This window comes from Giraffa tippelskirchi, chromosome 14 (assembly GCF_054371585.1).
Source record: "Giraffa tippelskirchi isolate mGirTip1 chromosome 14, T2T-mGirTip1v1.2.pri, whole genome shotgun sequence".
NCBI lineage: Eukaryota > Metazoa > Chordata > Mammalia > Artiodactyla > Giraffidae > Giraffa > Giraffa tippelskirchi.
Window position 1 is genome coordinate 43,773,152 of NC_137288.1, and position 22,013 is coordinate 43,795,164.

Consider the following 22,013-nt stretch of genomic DNA (forward strand, 5'->3'; position numbering starts at 1 on the left):
GTATCCTGCTGCTCAGGATGGCAATTTAAAGCCTAAAGGCTCAAAACCAGAGTGAGATTATCTATTGCAATCACTGATTGAGATCCAGTCTTCAAAACCTACCAACATGGGTCTCTTTTCTGCATGGATCTGGGAAGAGTAGCAGAATTGGAATTTCATGGTGAGATACAAGAGGCAAAGGCCCTATCAAAAGTTTGGTAACTATACATTACATATAGCAAGCAGCCATTCTTGTGCTTCATTGTAAAGATAATATATGCATATAAATTAAAAATAAATGATGACAAGCAAAGAAATATTGGAAAAAATATAATTAAAACTACTGTAACAGCTGACAGATTAGTGGGTTAGAAAAAAAATGCAGCTACAGAAGACAGTTCTAAAAATAATGAAGCAATGGAGAATGAAGTTAATGAGATTGAGAAAATGAAAAAAGACAATTTACAGTACTATCACATGCACAAAAAAAATCAAAATATGGGCTCCATTCTGATGTTTCCTTGTTAAACAGAAGTATGTCGAGCCCTCATATTTCCATCAAGGTACTGAATGACTTGGTGTGCCCCACTCATTCAGAAAGCAGGCTGAATTATAAAAACTATCTTTTAGACATATCAGTAATCTTTGAAGATCATACTGTCTTTATGCCCACCTGTGGTTCAGAAGCAGCTTCTAAGTTATAAAAGAGACAAGCAAAGTTAAATAAAAAGTTCATTTGTTTTCCAAGTGTTTCTCTCCCAACTACAGGACTCTGCACCTAGAGTGGGCATTCTATAAATCTTGATGACAAGGTGCTGACTTTATTTTTGTGCATTATTTTGAAGGCTTAATCCTATATTGTGAAACAGATAAATCTGAGGAGAGAAATGAAACCAAGCTATGAAACAATCATGTAGGGGGAAAAAATTCTCCCTTAATTTTTAGAAGGACATATGAACCAAATTTTAAAGTAATTTTTAATATAATCTCTATTTAAAATAATATATATTAATTCACTTATTTACCAAGTGTTTACTGAGTATCTGTTGTTTTTATTTGGTACTGTAGGCATGGGGATAAAAAGAGATATATAACATGCTGTGTGCGTGCTGCATGCAAAGTTGCTTCAGTTGTGTCTGACTCTTTGTGACCCTATGGACTATAGCCCTCCAGGCTCACTGTCCATAGAATTCTCCAGGCAAAAATACTGGAGTGGGTTGCCATTTCCTTCTCCAGGGGGTCATCCTGAACCAGGGATCGAACCCATGACTCCTGTGCCTCCTGCATTGCAGGTGGATTCTTTACCACTGAGCCACTGGGGAAGCCCTATATAACACAGACTCAGTAATTTTTTACCTTCAGCTGGAAGACGGTGTTTAGCACACAGTCACCTGGTCAGTGTGCCATGGGAGGACAGCATTAGAGACTGTGCTCAAGGTACTGCAGGAGCACTAACGTGGGAGCACCTGGGCTTCACAACAGAGAGGACTGGAACTGTGACTTGAAGCCAGGTGAAAGGTGCTGGAGGAGCCACTGGGAAGAGTAAAGGGTATTTCAGGAGAGGAGACCACATGAAAGCAAAAGAGACCTCAGCTCATTCCTGGGCCAACACTTCTCTGGCCTGGTTCAGGGGATTAGTGTGAAGAAGAAAGTAACAGCAGAACAGCTAGAGACCTAAGCATAGATCAAACCATGAAAGATCATACGTATCTGCTGAGGTGTTTAGATTTTATCCAGAATGTGATGAAGTACCATTGAAAAATGTAGAGGAATGACGTGGGCTTCCCCAGTGGCTCAGTGGTAAAGAATCTGCCTGCAAGGCAATAGATGTGGGTTTGATCCGTGGGTTGGGAAAATCCTCCAGAGGAGGGCAATGGAAAATCCCATGGACAGAGGAACCTGGTGGGCTACAAGTCCATAGAGTCGTAAAGAGTCAGACACAGCTAAAGTGACTGAGCATGCAGGCATGCATGACGTGAACACACTGGAACAGAAAGATTGCTCTGGCTGAAGTTAAGATTGGTTTGGAAGGAGTCTTACTGTGATTAAGGAAAAGATCTAGCTAAAATGAGCATGACAAAGCCTTAAATTAAACCAGTTACAAGGATGGCAAAAAAGAGAAAAATTGGGCACTATCTAGATGGTTTGTTCAAGCTGTAGAATCTAATTATATTGAAAGAGAAGGAAAATAGGCTTGCAGATGTGCAGTTTGAAGGAGTAGGTAGTTGATGGAGTTATTTATGAAGATGAGTTCTGGGGAAGGAGACCGTCTGGAGTAGTAAAGGACAAGTTCAGTTTTTTACCTGTTTATTTTAAGGGGTGTTGGTAACACATGAATAAAGAGGCAGGAAACATATTTATGAAATCCTTGAGAGAAAATTGCTCCAGAGCTTTAGATCTGGGGAGATTTAACATATTGACATATAGTCTACCTATAGAGTTTGGTCCTCTGTGAGAAGAATAAGGACTGAAGAACCAAATATGGGGTTAGTGGAGAAAGAGAAATCATCATGTTGGATTTAGAGTAAAGGAGTAAGAAGAATCCAGAAGAGCATAGAACCTCAGAAGCTAAGTTAGCTCTAACCAATAGAACCAGTAAAATCAGTGCTCCTTCTGTCCACTGAACTAGGGAACCAAGAAGTCAGTGGTGAATCATCCAGGGAAGTTTCTGTGATGGGTTAAGGAGGTGAAGACAGAGAGTATGCTAACTGGAAGACAAATTAGGGTATAATTATTTCAGTTTTATATTTTTTAACAATTTTTATTTTAAAATGGGAGTCATTTGCCTGATTCTTAACGTGAAGGAATAAAACTAGTAGAAACAGAGCAGTTACAAATAATGGAAAAAAGACAACCAATAGGGTGACATCGCCAGAGGAAATTAGGGGATAGGTTTCATTGCATTAGTAAAGACCTGCATCTTAGGAAGAAAATAGACACCTATTATCCTCAGAGAAGAAGGTGGAAAGAAATTCCAGACATTCGGAGTAAAGTTTTCAAAGCTTTGGTTTACCTGGTAAAGAGAAAAAAATAGTAATCATGACTATCTCATCAGGAAGGTTGAAATAGTTATGATTATTATTTCCATAGAGATGGTTGTAAGAATTAAATGAGATAACGTAAATAAAGGGCTCAGCACCACTGTTGTTGTTTAGTCACTAAATCATGTCCAACTCTTTGCGATCCCAAGGACTGTAACCTGCTAGGCTCCTCTGTCCATGGGATTTCTCGGGCAAGAATGCTGGAGTGGCTTGCCATTCCCTTCTCCAGGTGATCTTCCTGACCCAGGGATCAAACCCGCATCTCCTGCATTGACAGGCAGATTCTTTACCACTGAGCCAAGAGCTCACCACCATAGTTGTGAACTACTGTTGTTAAAATTAGGTACCCATTTTCTTTCTGTCTTTGCCTCGTGACCTAGGCCATCTCATCACTGCCACCATCACACTCCTACCAATGCCATAACCACTTCCCCAGGATTAATCATAGGTTTCCTACAGAGAGAAGGTCAAGTTAGACATAAAGACATCCTTCAGCATTCCAGTCCGTGGTTATATTGATTTCTTTATACTTTGAGGTTCGGGATCACACAGGTTAGCACTTAAAATTTCATCATCTATAAAGTGAAGGATTTAGTCTAGGTTATACTAGTTATTGATAACAGATAACCCTACATCTCAGTGGCCTACTACAACAAAAACTGTTTCTCTAGCTCACACAGAGGATCCTGGGAGGAGGAGGGAAAGGGAGGGGGCGCTGGGCAGCTGTCCTCCCTGCTCCCGACTCTGTGTTTCAACTTTTGTGTCTTTCACCACTGCTAGGGGGCTGAATGTGTATGATCCCTTCAGATTCACTTATTGAAAATCTAATGCCCGGGGTGATGATATTAGGAAATGGGGATTTGGGGAGGTGATTAGGCCTTGAGAGCAGATCCCTCATGAATGGGATTAGTGTCCTCATGAAAGAGAGTCCAGAGGGCTAGTTTGCCCCTTCCACCTGTGAAGACACAATGAGAAGTCTGATCTGGGAAAAGGTACTCACCCAACAGTGCTGGCACCTCGTCTTGGACTTCTGACCTCTAGCGCAGTAAGAAATAGGTTTCTGTTGCTCATAAGGCACCCAGTCTATGGTATTTTGTTATTGCAGCACAAAGGGACTAAGACAACCATGAAACTTCCTCCTTCATTGCTAAAAAGAAAGGAAATGAAGACACATGCTCCAGTTCTTTAATGTTTCCACCAATATATGACACACAAACCTTCCTTTTTTTTTCTCTTTTTGTCAAAGCACGCCACATGATCTGCCTTAAGTTCAAGAAGCTGAGAAATGTAATTTCCCGAGGTACTCAGAAGAGAGGAGAGTCAGAAATATTAGTGAACAGCAGGAATATCTACTACAAGGAAACTGACTGGATAGACTTTAAGGTTCGACTGAGTGACTTCACTTTCACTTTCCGCTTTCATGCATTGGAGAAGGAAATGGCAACCCACTCCACTGTTCTTGCCTGGAGAATCCCAGGGATGGCGGAGCCTGGTGGGCTGCTAAGGGGTTGCACAGAGTCGGTCACGACTGAAGTGACTTAGCAGCAGCAGCAGCAGATCTTTTATTTCAATTGTTTCACATATGTTTTCCTTTTCAGTAAGGTGGCAATATCCCTGAGAACAAGGACTATGCCAAATACAAGATAGTCAATCAACAATTAAACAAATGACTGATGCTATTAGAATTTAAGGACAAAATGAATCTTCTGTCAAATTGCATCCACAGCCTCCAAAATACATATATTAGAGGTTTTATTTTGGAAGTAGATAAAGAGATGTAGTCCCTGTTCTAAAAAGAAGTTTATCCTCTAATTGGGTGATAAATTAGGTATGTTTTTGGAAATCACTAAGTAACATATACACATGGGCAAAATAATTTAGTATCCTTGACAGTAGTGAGAAACAGTGCATCGTGGACCTGGGCACTTGTTTTTCTGAGCTACTAACATTTTACTATACTAGTGAGCTCTTTGGGGGTGCCGTGGCTCCTGTGGGATATTGTTTTAGGTTTTATTGCTGTAAAATGAGATTTGCTACCTCGGATTTGCCTTGGATGAGGAGTGAAGACAGGATGAGCTCATTTATGGAGTCAGCTGCTGAGGGGAGTGGCTAGTCCATGAAGGCTGAGTTTCAAAGGGTCAGGAATCAGAACTGTCCCTTCATTCTCTTTTGTAATTTAAGAATAACTCGGGGGAGGGTGGAGTCCTCAGTAAAATATTTAAACTTAACAATTGTAACTAAGATCTTTTGTTTATAAAATGCAAACTCTAGAACCATCTTGGGAGGCCATGTGAATGGACAGTGTATATCTGCTTTTGTGCATGACAATGAAAGGTGAAGGATGTAGGCAACAAAGAAAATCCTAACTATGTCTGGGATAATCACCTGCTAGGTCTGTTGGGAAGAAGAGGAAGGTCTGACAGTCATGGTTCCAAAGAAGCATTGCAGGTCCAAAAGTCACTGCTTTAAAGGAAGTTGTAATAATAGCTTTACCCTGCACCAAATCATGGGCCATCCCTCCTTGAAACACTATACAGCTTGCCGCCTCCTCTCTAAGAGGAAATGGTGGTGAAGCAGTCTCAACAAGAGGTCCGAAGAAAATGATCCATGTTGATCAGACAGTGAGACACAATGCCAGGGAGGATATAACCTAAACCTGAAAACCATGCCAGGAGACAATGAAAGGATCTCCCTAAACACTTATAAGAGCTGTATTAATGACAGAAACCAAAGAAAATTGGCTTTATATAACGTGTTCTCTGATCTCAATTTTCCATAGGTTTTGAGATTGTGGGGACAGAAAGAAGATCTTACTCAACTATGCCTCCTCAATATGTAGCCCAGCACTTGCCTGGCACATGGTAAGTGCTTACGAAGCATCAGTAGAATGGACAAATGTGTGAGTGTCAAATGGTTGAATGGATGAATGAACTCATGGACAGCTTTGCTCCAAGTGATAGGCTAACTTGAGAAGGCCTGGTTTTAGTGTGAGTCATGCTACAGAGTAACTAGAGACTTTTCACAAGTTCTTTAACCTCTTGAGGCCTCGGTTACCTCGTTGGTTATGTACGGAGACAGGGCTGGATGATCTTTGGTGTGCCTTTGTGCCATATTATTAATGATACCTGCATGAACATTTGGCTTCTCAGCTAAGTCAGGACACATCAGATATTTGTGGAAAGGTTGACATCAAAGACAAACTGTGACATTCTACCTAAAGTTTTTTTGTTGTTGTTGTTCTTTATGAGCAGAGCATTGAACTAACTGGATGATCCATTGTCTGAGAGAGGATGGTAATTCTTTTTGGCCCATACTTGCCATTTGAGCACAAGAAACCAGATTTCATTCAACTTTTGAATCTTCACTAAGTAGTGCTTTTGATGTAGAAATATATGTTTATTTGTTAAATTGAAGTCAATTATATTATTTTATTATAATTTTTTTTCCTAAAAAATAAGAGACGTATTTCTTCTATTTTCCCTTACCCATCTATTAAGACCCCCCAAAATAGTCTGGGTAGAAAGTGACCCACTTAAGTTTCCTTCCTCTTGACCCATAAAGCTGTAAGAATCACCTGGGATGGACTATATATTCAAATGCAGTTATCTCTGAGTACAGCTCCAGACTGATTAAATCCGAAGACCATCCCCAAAGGTTTGAGAACCTCTCTCTCCTTGGGCAGGCAGTGGGAAGAAAACAGCAACATTAGGCAGTAAGGCGAAGCTAGGATGATCTCACATTAAGATGACATTTTATCATTGCAGAATGGTGCAAGTTATAATACAGCATCACAAGATGCATCAAAGTGCAGCACCCCGGCCCCTTTCTGGGCCTCTGAGCATCACCATTCACTCCATCCCGGGACAGTTACAGCTCTCTGATATGGTGGGTAGATACAGGAGTGACTGCCCTGCCAGGATTTCAGGGCTGGTGAGCAAAGACCAGCCACAGAAACTGCTCTAAGTGGGAATAGAACAATATTTATGTGGCTCAGAGTTGTTTATGGAAAACAGGGTCTCTTTTTCATCTCTCTGACATGACAGAAGGAGTTCCACAGCCAGGGGCACTTGGAGTCAACTGTAAATTGTTTTCCTTGCTGTCATTTTGAAATACGCAGACTGGCGGACTGGTAGGAAGGGTGTCTGTCTATCACACTGTGGTCGGCAGGAGCATCTCTTTCTTCCTCCACCTCGTCTCATGGTGCTAACATCCTCTCTAGGGGCACTAGGGTGAAAAGCATTCACTGTACTCATTCAATTCTCTTGAAGTTAATTTGGCTTTACATACAGATCTTAGCAAGGGTCTGGGACCAGGTGTGTGTTGGCTTCATCTCTGACATCATTAGAGTACGTTTCTGTCGTTTGCTCATTCATCTCCATACCACTCCCTATGGGTAGATTTAATTCCCCATTTTTAGAAAAAGCAGTTCAGCTCAAGGGACATTTATGTGGGACAATTTATGTGAAAAGCGCTGTTCTGGGTACTGATGGGAAGATGAAAAGTGGCAAAACCTAGTTGAGGAGCTCACAATTTGGCATGAAGTCGCTTACAGAAATAACTTTAATCAATCTAGCGGGAAGCTAGATGAAGGAAGGCATTAATGTCAACTATCAGGATTTAGAAAGACTTGTTGGAGAAGAGTCTTTAAAGTAAAAATGTAACTGGAGTTGTTCACACCATGTGTGCTGCATGCTAAGTCACTACGACTCTTTGCAACCCTACAGACCATAGCTCACCAGGCTCCTCTGTCCATGGGATTCTCCAGGCAAGAATACTGGAGTGGGTTGCCATACCCTCCTCCAGGGGATATTCCCAACCCAGGGATCAGACCGACATTTCTTACATCTCCTGCATTGGTGGTTGGGTTCTTAACCACAGGGAAGCCCTGTTCACAGGTAGAACTACTATATTAGTAGTTCTAATAGCCAGGTCCTGGGAAATGTAGGTGTTGACAAGGTCCGACACCCAGAATTTGAGGACAAGTTCGCAAAATAATTTCCTCTTTAACTGAAGGAAATGGAATGAATAGCAACAACAAAAAGATTCTGCATTTGCAGAAGTTACCCACAATCTGTAGTTGTGTCACTGTAAATAAGGCATCTCCTAAATCCTATCTCAATTAGACTTTCTCAAATCAACTTTCAAAAACCATGGTCTATAAACATTAAGTCTGATGTCATAACAGGAAAGTGAAAGGTCTGCTTGGAATCCAGAAAAATTAGAGGACAAGAATTAATTAGAGCTTTTCAGGTTTTGTCTTGGGCAGTTATCCAAGAAAAGTTTCTAAAATAATGTATGTAACTTGTTTTGTTGTTTTTGTTCAGATGCTCAGTCATGTCTGACTCTTTGCGGCCCCATGGACTGCAGCATGCCAGACTTCCCTGTCCTTCACCATCTCCCGGAGCTTGCTCAAACTCATGTCCACTCCGTTGGTGATACCCTCCAACCATCTGTCCTCTGTCATCCCTTCTCTTCCTGCTTTCAATCTTTCCCAGCATCAGGGTCTTTTCTAATGAGTCAGCTCTTTGCATCAGGTGGCCAGAGTACTGGAACTTAAACTTCAGCATCAGTCCTTCCAATGAATATTCAGGATTGATTTCCTTTAGGATTGACTGGTTTGATCCCCTTGAAGTCCAAGGAACTCTCAAGAGTCTTCTCCAATAGCATAGTTCAAAAGTATCAATTCTTCTGTGCTCCACCTTCTTTTTGGTCCAACTCACACATCCGTACATGACTACTGGAAAAACCATAGCTTTGACTATACAGACTTTTGTTGGCAAAGTAATGTCTCTGCTTTTTAATATGTTGTCTAGGTTTGTCATGGCTTTTCTTTTAAGAAGCAAATATTTTGTTTAGCTCAATGAAAATAGTTCTTAAAAACTTCTAAGTCTCTTTGTTCCAATTGTTGGTTCAATTATATTATGTTTTACGTCCTGTTTTCCTCAATTTCATAATTCTCTGTGATGAAATTGTGTGTGGATCTTTGTTCTAATAAATCAAAGTGTGAGTTATCCAATACATACAAGTGTGATAGTGAAGTATTACATATAGTATTTTCCAGATATTTTCATCTACAGATAAAGAAACCAAACCAAAGTTACCTATGAAGAGATCCTGAGCTACCTTAAAGGGGAAGCATTAATACACTGTATTAAATTTTCAGCTAACTATAACATGATTTTCCAGTGGAGTATAAATCTATATTTTCATGTATTTTTGTATCTGCCCAATGGATTGCCTCAGCTCAATTTCTTGTCTCACATTAGTTCTGTAACACAAGGGAGTTTCTATCTTTTTCAAACTCCTGAACAGGCAAAAAAAAAAAAAATAGAATTGCCTAAAGAACATAAAATTGCCAACAGTTATACATATTGATGAATCCAGTAATTTGAGTGAAACTCACATAAGCAATGAAATTCAGAGTTAAGGTTAAAATTCATGACTTAACACCCAAAGTACCCTACAGGAATCTCAAAACTGTGGGTGGCCTCTTATTCTGTATGTGCAGAAACTCTAGGCTGTGAGAGCGGATATTCAGAAGTTTTAGGTTTCATTTTGACTTTGTTCATTTGAGCAAGTGTAGTGCTTCAGGTCAATGCTGTGTTTAAAGGGTGTTGGTATGGAATGTGGTCCCTCCCCATCCTTCCTTTCTTCCTTCCTTCCTTCCACCCACCCATCCATCCATCCATCCAACCATCCCTCCTCCCTTCCATTCATATCTTAACTAGCTTTTTCATGCTGCTCCAGGGAAAACTAATGGAGTTGCCTTGGGGTCTTGAACAACACCCCTGTGTATGCTGCATAAATTTCTTTTAGCTGCAGGTAAACCAAAAGTTATGTTAAGTGAAAAAGAAAGGTAACAGCTGCTGAAATCTTTTTTGCTAGCCCACAGAGACTTCGTACCGCATGTTACAAGCTGATGGGCAAAACCTTAACCTCCTCTCACCTGTAAAGAGGAAGAAAAATCCTCAACCTCTTTTTCAGGGATACTATTTCCTTCATAGTTAAAAAAATGTGGGAGATGATTTCTCCCTCTCTCTTTTTTTCTGTTATTTGTCAAGGAGAATGGTCTAGCAGTAAAAGAGTAAATTGAAAGGAACTCAGGTAGAAAAGACCTGAGTGCTGGGAATGTAATTTTACAGGACTCGTTTCTTTTACTCTGTGTTTTTCTCCTTGAAGGAGATAACTCGATTTTATACTTTACTGTCTTATTAACAGAATGCATTTTGGAACCCTGCCACTGCTAACAATATCAGAAGGATTTAAGGCTGCTGAAACACACTTGAAGATTTAATTCTGCTGACTTCAGCTTGGATCTGGAGTAAAATCTAACCATAGATTAAGTGTTTAGCACTGTATATTGCGAGCGGTGCTTCTGGTCATAAATACTCATGTCTATTTCTGTTTCAGACAGCTCTCCACAGGTTTCCCACTCGGCACAATGCTTGCTTCCCAAATGAGGTTATTCTCTATAAGGCTACCCCTTCTATAACTCTTTTTATAGACTCAAGCCTCTGCTCTGTTGAGCAATTCATTACAAACTCCCTGGTGTGCTTTGCGATAACAAACACTGGGTTACTGAGAAGAGCCTTCTAGAGAGGGAAGTCTGTATTTCCTTCCAGACAATATTTAATCTCATAGCAGCACTGACTAATAAAAGGAGAAGATCAATATGAAGCTGTATTGCTAGGATGAAAATTTACTAACACAGTCATTCATATCACAAGAACATCTGGTTAAAGCTTCAGGGCTCCCTTACTTTCTTAGTTATGATTTTATGAGTCTCTCCAGACTCCTTTTTAGGATTTTAGCAGGCATTTATAGCGGGCTGGACATTTTAATCTTTTTAATGTGGTTATCTGATCTCCGCTTGGCTTTCTTACACTGGTCATCTTCTCCACTTCTTGCTTATTGCACTTGAATCAAGTTATGATAAGCTCACCCTGTAACAGCTTCCAGTCCTAAGCGGGTCTAACTTCATGTAAGTGGCCTCCTGAGCTACTATTTATGGTCATTTCTGTGAGGCACTGTCTTTAAAACCTTGGCATTTAGTGCCTTCTTCCTCTCCCCATGACTTGGAATACATAAGGACTATTATAAATCATATAGCCAGGCCTGTAGATACACTCTTTGCTAGAAGAGATTTCTGAGGCCTGAGGGGCAAGCTGAGGAGTTCTAGTTTATGGCCCTGAACCAGACAGACACACATGAGGCTGACTGAATGACGTTAGCCTGTGAGAGTCTGGCACAATCTTCCCATGGTCCTCCATGTGGTGGCTTGGTGAGATGCATGTCTGTGGTTGAATTTGCTTGTCTGCTGTGTATGAATCAGAATTTGGTCCCTTCAGGAGACATATTGATTTAAAAGTGGTAGGTAGATGGAATACTAAAACCGAAAATGTAATTCAACAAAATGACCTAGAGTATAGAAGGTAAATGTAAGCATAGTCTGACATCTAACGTGGTAACAAACCTGGACACCATGATACTGGAGGGAGAGGAGGTATAATATTTATGTTTATGCACCTACTATGTGCGGGTCCCTAACATACATTGGCATATTTAATTTTATAATAGTCTGAGGAAGATATTATTTGAAGTAGGATTTTTTTTTTAATTGAACACCCAGTATAAATCAGCCACTGGAACAAGTGCTTAATACATTTGTTATTTCATTTGTTCCTTGTAACAATCCAAGGAAGCAGGTGTTATTATTACTCTCATTTGGTAAGTGAGGAAGTTGAGTCGTAGACTCAGTTACCTGCTTCTGCCAAATAGCCAGGCAACACAGGGATTCTAACCTGGAGTGTCTAACTGGACTGCCTTTCCATGCTATGAACAGCAAGCCCCTCAGTGACTAAGAAAATACACAAATAGATGTAAGTTATCGTCCTAAAATCTTATAAAATGCCTTTGTCATTTTTCAGTAATGCCAGGTCATCTACCTCTGTTGAAACAAAGCACATCAGATCCATTTCAGGAGATATGAGTTACCACAGATCTTCAGATCAGAGAAGGAACTTATCTATTCACTTGGTAACACATTCTTCGAGGAGGAAATTGAATTACAGTTTTAACTTGATTACTTTGCTTTTTCTTACTTGGGCAAAGGGAAGTAGTCATGCAGGTGCCCTCTCTCTCCTCCTTCAAGGATGACTTGGAAAGGCTGAGAACAAACCCCCTCCCCCTTCCATGCCCACCCTGTAGTCACCACAGGTCAGATAAAATGGAGCAAATATTCCCTGCAGATGGGGTAGCCTCGTCACGCATCCTTTCTCAGAATTGGCTGCCCTGGCAGAGAAGACAATCTAAGTAAAAGTGAAGTAATTTTCAAAACTGTAACTTAAGCTCTTCGCAATGTGAGTCAGGCACACTGGACCCTCTCCACTTTCTTGGCACCCATTAGTAGCTCAACTGTTCTTCCATCACTTTAATTAGCTCAACCGTCCCGGACAGGAGGGCTGGCTGGAGGGCAGGGGCTCTGGCAACCCCAGCTGCAGCACTCCTCGAGTCCAGAGACATTTCTCAGCTGTGTTCTGAGGAACAGCGTGGCTCAGAAACACTCCAGGGGCTGACCTCCTACACAGAGCAGCATTCCCCAGTAGGGTGGCAAAACAGTCTGCTCTGACACAGAGTTTGGAGTCAGAAAGGGGAAGGAAAGCAGAGGAGAAGCCAAAGACAGGCAGAGCTCCTGGGCAAAGAGACAAGAGCATTCAGAGAAAGAAGAGTACGTTAGAACGGGCTCCTCCAAGTTCTCACCTCGCCCATCCCCTGTCACTGCCCAGCCGGTGGGGTGATGACACATTCCCCTTGAAACAGAGCCCAATCTCCTTGACAGCTGTGTCCAGAAGGCCATCAGAGCCAGGTCCTGGCAGCTGGGGAGCCTCTGTTCCACTAGCTCCCGCCTGGAGGCACCTTCAGTACCGAAGAGAGGAACGCATGGATAGAGTTTCTAAGCGCTAGGACTTGACCAGGGCTTCCAAAGACTGACTCATGAGGACACACATATCACACAGAAGGATTTTCCTTTTCTCCAGCTAACACATCGCCCCATCCCTTTTGTGTCTGAAGGAGAAAAGAAGAAAAACCAGCTGTGAGTTTTTCTCTGAAGGGCATTCTTTCAGAACTGGAAGTGCTCCTGTTGTATTCCTTCCATGAAGCCATGCTGAGAAATTCCGTCAACATTACAAAAAAGTACACATGGAAGGTTCTTTGTAATTGTTATTTTTCCTGGATTAGGGGTGGTCATTACAGTGGGTGGAAGGCACAAGATAACTGCCCTCAAGGGATTCTACTGCTTTTAGCAATGAGACCACCGTCTGACACATCTCAGTAACAATGAGACAGTCATCCTGGAGTTCTAAGTGTCTTTCTTATGACTTCTGTCATTGCAAGGGGGAATGGACCACAGGTCTGGAGTCAGGCAACCTGGGCTCCAATTTAGCTATAATATTTAACACTGAGAACATATTTGGACAAATAAAGTAAGTTCTCTGCATAGGTGAACTCACCTAATAATAAGGCTAACTTTGCAGGAGACCAAATCGGATAACATAGGTAAAGTCCCTAAGCACAAGGTAAATGCTCCCTCTGTAGGGGGTTTCATATAATAAGAGTAACGGGTTGCATTCACTATACTGGTGCCTACACAAATTTCTCTTGTTTGCCTCTTAGAGGAAAGCACTTGATCTGGGTTCTTTCCAAGTGTTGGATACAAAAAGGCCCCTGTTCTGAGAAGTATGGAAACACTTCTTTCCCTTTCCCAGACACCGTTTGCTCCGCATTGCCTGCTCAGAACATCTGGCCCCTCTTGTACCATGGCTTTCCCCATCTATTAAGGCCAGCCCCCATCACGAGGCACTTCCTGTTGACCTAAACTTCTTAACATTATTATTATTCACCTTAACACTTGAAGATGATTAGAGCTGAAAAGGTGAAAACAGAAATGGAAGCCGAGCTTTTCTTTTCCAGCAGCTAATTTGATTCCTACAGCACTGGGGAAAAAAATTTTTTTTTAAATTTAAGAATGAAGGAAGCATTGATTATTTTTAAGAATTCCCACCCTGGCTCAAGATTAAGAATTCAGTAAAAGAAGGTATAAGAATGTGGGCATGTAGCAAACTATTCTCAGTGGATGAATGGGGTCATTCCTTTATCTGGAATGTTCTTCTGACCAGGTGTTCACACACAATTACACAAACTCCAGTTTGTCTTCTGCTAGGAGAACACAGTTCATCAGGAATTCAGGGACTTGGTGCAAAAGTGTATTGCATGTTTCCCACACCCAACCTCAGTGGTTCCTCCAGGACAAATTGCTAGAAGTAAAACTCTCAGTAAAGAGGAGGTCTAAATGGGGAACCTAAGAAACTTCAGCGTTTGGTTGTGTGTTTTTTTTTTTTTTCTGTCTACCCTGACTATCCTTTGCTGTGGATTAGGCCACTGCTTATTACAAATTCAAATCCTATCTATATATTGTTCATGGTTCCTTTGTGTCATCAGGAAATTAAAGTTTGCAGCTGGCCCCTTCATCTTGGCTAATCATGCGGACATAAAGTCTTTAAAGACCCTCAGAGTGGCCCCTGCGGGGTCCCCACTCAACACTTCTCTCCGGCAGGACATTGTTCTTCAGCTGTGTTTTCATCCTCTGCCCCCTTTGGTATTAAGCTCCCGCTGCTTTGAGCCCCGACATCAGACTGTCATACGTCATTTTATCATGGCCGGTCCAACACCCCACGGGAAGCTGTGTCCCCATGCTGAGCCGTGCGGCCAGTTGGAACTGTTTTAAGGGTAGCCAGGACCTCCTCCGGCTTCTGAGGGTGGCAGTTGCATCCTGAAGATCCACACGAGGAGCCAGGGTGGAGCAGAAAGGTGTCCCTCACTTCACTACCCTGGTGAAGGGTTTCAAGTCACACTTGCTCAGAGCCGAAAGACGGTAATTACGTGGACATGGGAGGGGGGAAGCCGGGGCTACAGCGGGGCAGCTGCCAATTTGCCAGTTCCTCGCAAATTGATCTGACGCGCTACAAAACCCTAAGTCTCTTCTCAGGGATCATTTAATATCCGGCAGAGTTTACACCTGGTTTCTGAGATTCCCTGAATTAATTGAATTCTCATTAGAATACTTCCTGCCTTCCCCTTCCGCCCCGTAACTGCGTCTAACCCAGTTCACAGGGGGAGTGACTGGGCTAACCAAATCAGTGTCCCTGGCTGCTTCGATTTCAGTTCCCACACCATTGTGTTCTTTGCCTCCTCCCCCAGGGACCCCAGCTCTGCCATCCTTACGGGGGGATGGAGAAGCCTTCTGCTTGTCTCCTTTCTGGAAGTTGCAAGTTGTCATAAATTTATGACATTTTTACAGTTAGACTCAGTGTTGTGTGTGTGTGCTAATTGTATTATTTGTGTGGTCTTACACTGGGGCTTCCCAGGTGACGCTAGTGTTAAAGAACCCACCTGCCAAGGCAGGAGACACGAGATGAGAGTACAACTCCTGGGAAGAGCCCCTGGAGGAGGAAATGGCAACCACTCTAGTATTCCTGCCTGGGAAATTCCACGGACAGAGGAGCCTGGTAGGCTACAGTCCGCGGGGTGGGAAAGAGTCAGATATGACTGAAGCGACTTAGCAGGCACATACAACACTGAGACGCATGTCCTTACTTTCTTTTATATGTTCAGCAATGTTTTCTCTTTTCCAAAGACCATATTTTCTTTTGACGTATCACTGGTTTTAGATCCTCTGTTCCCTTTAGCTCACTGGAAATTTTGGGTGTGTTTGTCTGGCACATTATGATAAATATTTACCACCCAGGAGGTCAAAAATGCTTCAAAGTTGATTCCACACATATGTACTGTGCACGTACTGTACATTTGTAACCAAATCCACCATACATCCATTTTCAGATACAATCTTGCCTTATGTTTACCATCTGGGAAAGTTCAGTGATGTAAACCATTTTACATATCTCCCACAAAGTTGTAAGTATTTTATTATGTTGAGGCTAATTTGTTCTTCTTAAAGAGATCTCATTTCATTTCTGATTTGCCTTGGGATTATATCCCACTTACACCAGACATAGTCTCATGGTGACATCACCCTGGCTAGAAACTGGAAGGAAGAATGTTTATGGCAGGGGAATATTACACCATATAATCATCAGATTTCTAAGGCAGAAAGGCCCAGGAAGAGAAACCCCAAAGATGGACAGTAAGACTTCTTTTTGACTTGGTAAAAACACACTAATTTTTTAACATTCATCTCAAGGGTCACATCTTCTTTACCTTCTAACACACCTCTCCCCACTCCTTACAAATCCTGTGCTGCTGTCTTCTAGCAGAGCACCCTCACTGTTTTATGAACAAACTTATTTACGTATCTTCACCTCCAGTCAGTGACAGCTGTCTGAGATCAGGGAGTGGGGGAAGCTCAGAATTATGCTCCCTTTGGTCTTCCCTGGTGGCTCAGATGGTAAAGAGTCTGCCTGCAATGCGGGAGACCTGGCTTTGATCCCTGGCTCAGGAAGATCTGCTGGAGAAGGAAATGGCAACCCACTCCAGTGTTCTTGCTTGGGAAATCCCATGGACAGAGGAGCCTGGCAGGCTACAGTCCATGGGGTCACAGAGTTGGACACAACTGAGCAACTAATACTGTACTATGCCTTACCTAGGACAGTGGTTCTAGATTGAATGAATGAGTGACTAAGCATATAAATGCCTCCTGTATCCCAGACTAAGATATGACCTTTTCTAACACCAGGTCAGAGGCCAGGAAGAAGATTGTAACTGCATGAATCATTTTTTCTCCCTATCCACCCTTCACAACAAGTGTTCTCCAAGCTCAAGATGCTGTTATCAATTAGACAGTCTCCCACACAAACCCTTACTCACTCCTCTTCATTTTCCGGTCTCAAGTTAAATGTCACTTCCTCAAGGAGGTTTTCTCTGATTCCCCAAAATAAATTTGGCTGTTTGGGCTATCCACATCCCATGGGGCCAACGTGTCTTGGTAACACAGCATCAACACGTGGAATCATTGTGGGATGAGAGGGTCAGGCTGCCTCCTGCAGGCAGAGGAGAGGTGCGTCTGGGTGAAGCCCTCCTAAGGAGGGGAGGGGCCAGGGAGGGAGAGAGACTAAGGGGAGTGCTCAGGTCCTTCTTCCTCTCTCACCAGACACACAGTTCACTCCTCCAACCCTGGGAGAAGCATAAGGCCCGGAGGAAGGACCAGAGATGTGCCTTTCAATCCCTTCCCAAATGGAAAACCCTTCTCTTTGTGGAAATATCTTCTCCCCTCCCCCTGCTCCAAGCAGATGGCTGATTTAAAATATAAATTCACTTTTAAAACCTTCATTAAGGCTGAAAATATATTTTTTGATCCCCACTGTGCCCCTGAACCTAACAGAGTGCTTGTCACACCGTAGCTGTAATAATTTATCAGTGGAAAGAAGGAAGGAAGGGAAGAAAACAATGTTTCTTCATTACACACTTACCATCAACACCAGGAGTACTACATGGACAGATGATCTATTTTAGATTTAAGAAAAGAAGAGAGAAAGGCCACACTCACCATCAACACCAGGAGTGCTACCGGGATAGATCTATTTTTAGATTCAAGAGAAGATAGAAAGGACTATATTAAATGTAACTGATTTAAGAAAAACAAAAGCAATAGGGTCCTCTCTACCACCCACACACACACATGTATACACAGATACACAGATACACACACACACAAACCTATAGGAGGCATCATTCCTATGCTGTAGGTTCCAGGCTAGGCACAGAGCTGCCATCTTGGCAAGTTACCTAAGGGGAGAAGTGATTGTTTTTAGAATCCAACTATTTAAAAGTTTGATGATACAGGTGGTTCCAAAGCCTTGACCACAGATTCTAACGTGTTTTTATGTCTATTTCTATTGAGTATTTTTTTCCATTATTTTAATAAACATAATTTAAGCCCTCACTGTATGTAGGATCCCTCTGCTGGGCTCAGGAGTAGGCTTCTATCTGACGTGGTCCTTGCTCTTAAGAAGTCCACTACCTAGCAGAGGGCATGGACAAGAAAACAGGCAGTTGTAATGAAGTGCAGTTTGTAGTTCAGTGTAAATGCAGGAGACCAGAGCAGACCCAGAATCGTGGATACCAGAGACGGCTTCCCAGAAAGAGGGAAATGCTTAACCTGAGGTTTAAAGTTGGAAGAAAAGTCAAAAGTAAGGGGAAAGGAGTTCTCAGCAGAGAATGACACATACAAATACCCGGAAGGGAAAAGAAGACACATGTCATGGAGGAAAGTGGAAAGTAGCTCTGAGATGCTCGGGGGACCAGTCTGCCAGGGGATGGGACTGCCGCTTCTGCCTCTATACAGAAACAAAGCTGCATAGTCGATCTCATCCCAGCTCGGGATCCCTGTGGAAATGCACTGAAAGGCTAAAGCGAGTCCTTCCTTTCCAGGAAGAAATTTGCATAAGATCTCTTTGACCTGGAACCAGAGAAGTGCTGCTGCCCAAGCAGTTAAAGGTACAGGCAAGTGGAGCAGACCTGGGACTTTTAGATAAATATCTGTGACATGTAACAATCCTGCCTTTCAAGGACTCCTCCTGTGGGAGCCCGGCCTTTCTGCTATCTCCCACTCTTCTTTACTTCTAGCAATCATACTTCTTTTGAATCACACAACATTTGAGCACATACCATTGGTCTCCCAGCCAACAGCCATCCTCTACTTTCTCCTTTGGGACCAGACCTCCTTGGTGTTTACCGTTGTGGTTTGGTCAGTCCTCATGGAAGGATGAGGCCAAGAGAGTGAATGTTAAATTATCCAAGACTTCGTGGGTCTACACCAAGTGACTGTGAAGCAGTCTTTCAATTAGATACAAAGGAGGTGGGGATGGGGTGGGGGGACGGGTCTGCTGGGTTCTCTTGAGAAGGTATACAAGGCAGAGAAGTTCCTATTTTTTCTTCTGAAGTTGCCACTTGCATATGACACCTATGGCATTTGTATTGGTCCATGAGGGAAACTGGCCCAGGAGGAAAACATAATGCTCTAAAGATGACAAAGAAGAAAGAAGAGAGTGCCTTAGTTCTTTCTTGTTTTTCCCTTGTAGAATTTTTTAAATTGGAATATAGTTGACAGACAGCCTTAGTCCTTGAAGTTATAGCTAAACCAACCAGCCCTGGAACCATTTTAAAGAAAGGGAAACCAAGATCCCATGGGGTAAGAGATCTATTGTTGGGTCCATAGATAGAGAACCATGAACAGAAACCTTTAACTTCACATCTAGACTGTTTCTCACATCTTGCCACATCTAATCCTGTGGTACATGGCTGCTGGTTTCCTGGGTCTCTAAGAAAGACTTCTGTAGGTACTGATGGAAACCCACTAACTTAACACCAAGAAAAAAGGATAGGGTCATGCAGAAGATATTTTTAGATAACTTAGCCATTTGGTATCTCTATAATTGGGTGTATGGAAATATCCACTCCCCTTCTCCTTAGAAGATGTCCTGTGTGTCAATTCTATTTATTCATTGCACACCTACTTTGCTAAACACTGGAGATAATATGGTGGGTGAATCAGACTATCCTGTCTCATGATCCTCAGTTTAAAACATCACTGTTTTCTTGCTGCTTCTGTAAAGTTGAACCTTCTTCCTAAAAAGGGAGAGAGACCTCAAGGTCAGAAAGCAGAAATAAAGAAGGAAGGGTCCTACAGCTAAAGGAAGAGAGAAAAGTCCATTTGGTCTGAGCCAAGCAGTAGGAGACGAGAAGGCTAAAGCATTGGTCCCCTCTGATGTGGCTTTGTCCCCAAGGACCCCAGGGAAAGGAGATTGAAAAGTCATCTTTCCTTGCCAGGGTTTTGTTTGATCCTCTGGGACAGGGATAATTTGGCACTGTTTTAAAGCTTTTGGGAAATAATGAAGACTTAAGCATAGCTGGAAAGAGACATGCCCCAATCCCTAGAAGATGAGGATAGATTGAGTGCCAATGGCGGAGTCCCAAAGGAACTATTGTAATAGGCTCCAAGTTTAAGGTAAACAAGTTAAAATTTATATATGGGAACTGATTCCCTTGAGACTTCAGATTGCCCTGCAACTCCATTCATGGGTGGAATGTACCCTAAGGCATCTGGGAAACTCACATTCCCTTAATCTATGAGGCTAGAAGGACTGCGTCCTGGTAGCACATTGCTTAAGACCATCTCAGTGTTAAGACTGGTTTAAACAGAAAGATTGACTATGAATGTTCATTAAGTCTTCTTTTGGTTGAATCTGTTGTTGTTCAGTAACTAAGTCATGTCTGGCTCTGTGACCTCATGGACTGCAGCACACCAGGCTCCCCTCAGTTCAGTTGTTACTCAGTGGTGTCCGACTCTTTGTGACCCCACGGACTGCAGCACGCCAGGCTCCCCTGTCCTTCACTATTTCCCTAAGTTTGCTCAAATTCGTGTCTACTGAGTCAGTGATGCTGTGTAACCGTCTCATCCTCTGTCACCCCTTCTCCTTTTGCCCTCTATCTTTCCCAGCATCAGGGTCTTTCCCAGTGAGTTGGCTCTTCGCATTAGGTGGTCAAAGTACTGAAGCTTCAGCTTCAGCAACAGTCCTTCCAATGAATATTCAGGGTTTTATTTCCTTTAGGGTTGTCTGGCTTGATCTCCTTGCAGTGCAAGGGATTCTCAAAAGTCTTCTCCGGCACCACAATTCAGAACCATCAATTCTTCAGCACTCAGGTTGAATCTGGTCTCTTGATAATTCAGAAATTTACTACAGCCTTCTTGGGCCTCTCTACTGAGAAATAAGAGCAGATGTTTACCTGGACCAAAATCTAAACAATGGTAAAATGTTGTTCCAGCACTAGGATACTGTAAAGCAGTACATATATAGTAACCTCTGTTCCTAAGCTAACATTTTAAAAGGGATTAAATTACATGAAAATAAACACTAAGAGCATCCTTAAAAAGGAATAGAAGTCTTTGAAGAGAAACCTGAGTACAGAGGTGGGAAAGACACCTTGCTTTGTAGGTCATGATAGAAGTAGATGGGAGTGCATGATGGCATGCTCACATGTTGTTGAGGTCAAGATGAAAGACTCTGGAACCAGGCAACTAGACCACTAGCTAGTTTTGTGATATGGACAGGTTCCTAGTATTTGTATCTTCTGGTTTCATTATCTCTAATGTGAAGGGATGACCATCTCTGTCTCCTAGACTTGTTGTGGGGATTAAATAGGTTAGTACATGGAAAGCACTTAAAACAATATCTGGTATATATCGGTTCGGTTCAGTTCAGTCGCTCAGTCGTGTCCAACTCTTTGCGACCCAGTGGACTGCAGCACTCCAGGCCTCCCTGTCTATCGCCACCTCCCGGAGTTTACTCAAACTCATGCCCATTGAGTCAGTGATACCATCCAACCATCTCATCCTCTGTCATCTTCTTCTCCTGCCCTCAATCTTTCCCAGCATCAGGGTCTTTTCAAATGAGTCAGTTCTTCGCATCAGGTGGCCAAAGTATTGGAGTTTCAGCTTCAGCATCAGTCTTTCCAATGAATATTCAGGACTGATTTCCTTTAGGATGGACTGCTTGGATCTCCTTGCATAAGCACATCGTAACTGTTAGTGTTAAGGAATAAGATCTTTACTTCGAGTCGGGTGAATATGGTCTTCTTTTCCTCCCACAGTCTCTGTAAGTCACCCCTCTTCTGTGGCACTGTGTCTTCTGTCAGAAGGGTGGAACCAAGAGATTCATCTCAATGTATTGGTCCTGTGACAGCTTTGGTCTTGGTATCTGGAGAAGATGAAGGCATCAGTCATGCTGGGAGCAGACATACTTCATGACTCCAAGGAGGCACACAATAAATACTTGTTGAATAGTTCAAGGTACCATCCTGGTAGAACAAGGGTGGAAACTGCTGAAACCATAGCCAGGAAATAAAAATGACTTGATGCTCAAAGCTTGAAAGGCAAGATAATCAGGAATCCTCTTCAAACCTCTCATAATTACAGTTGTT

At 42.4% G+C, this 22,013-nt stretch overlaps 1 protein-coding gene across 2 annotated transcripts in view; it reads left to right on the forward strand.

Moving 5' to 3' along the window:
• Positions 1-22,013, forward strand: part of ZNF521 (zinc finger protein 521) — an 865,909-nt gene that overhangs the window by 427,543 nt on the left and 416,353 nt on the right. Inside the window, exon 5 of one of the 2 annotated variants that reach the window (XM_081562746.1) lies at positions 5,800-5,881. The gene's annotated coding sequence lies outside the window, so the exon portion shown is untranslated. Of the gene's footprint in view, positions 1-5,799; positions 5,882-14,718; positions 14,953-22,013 lie in introns of those variants that run through there. The other variant, XM_081562747.1, reaches the window with a different exon arrangement.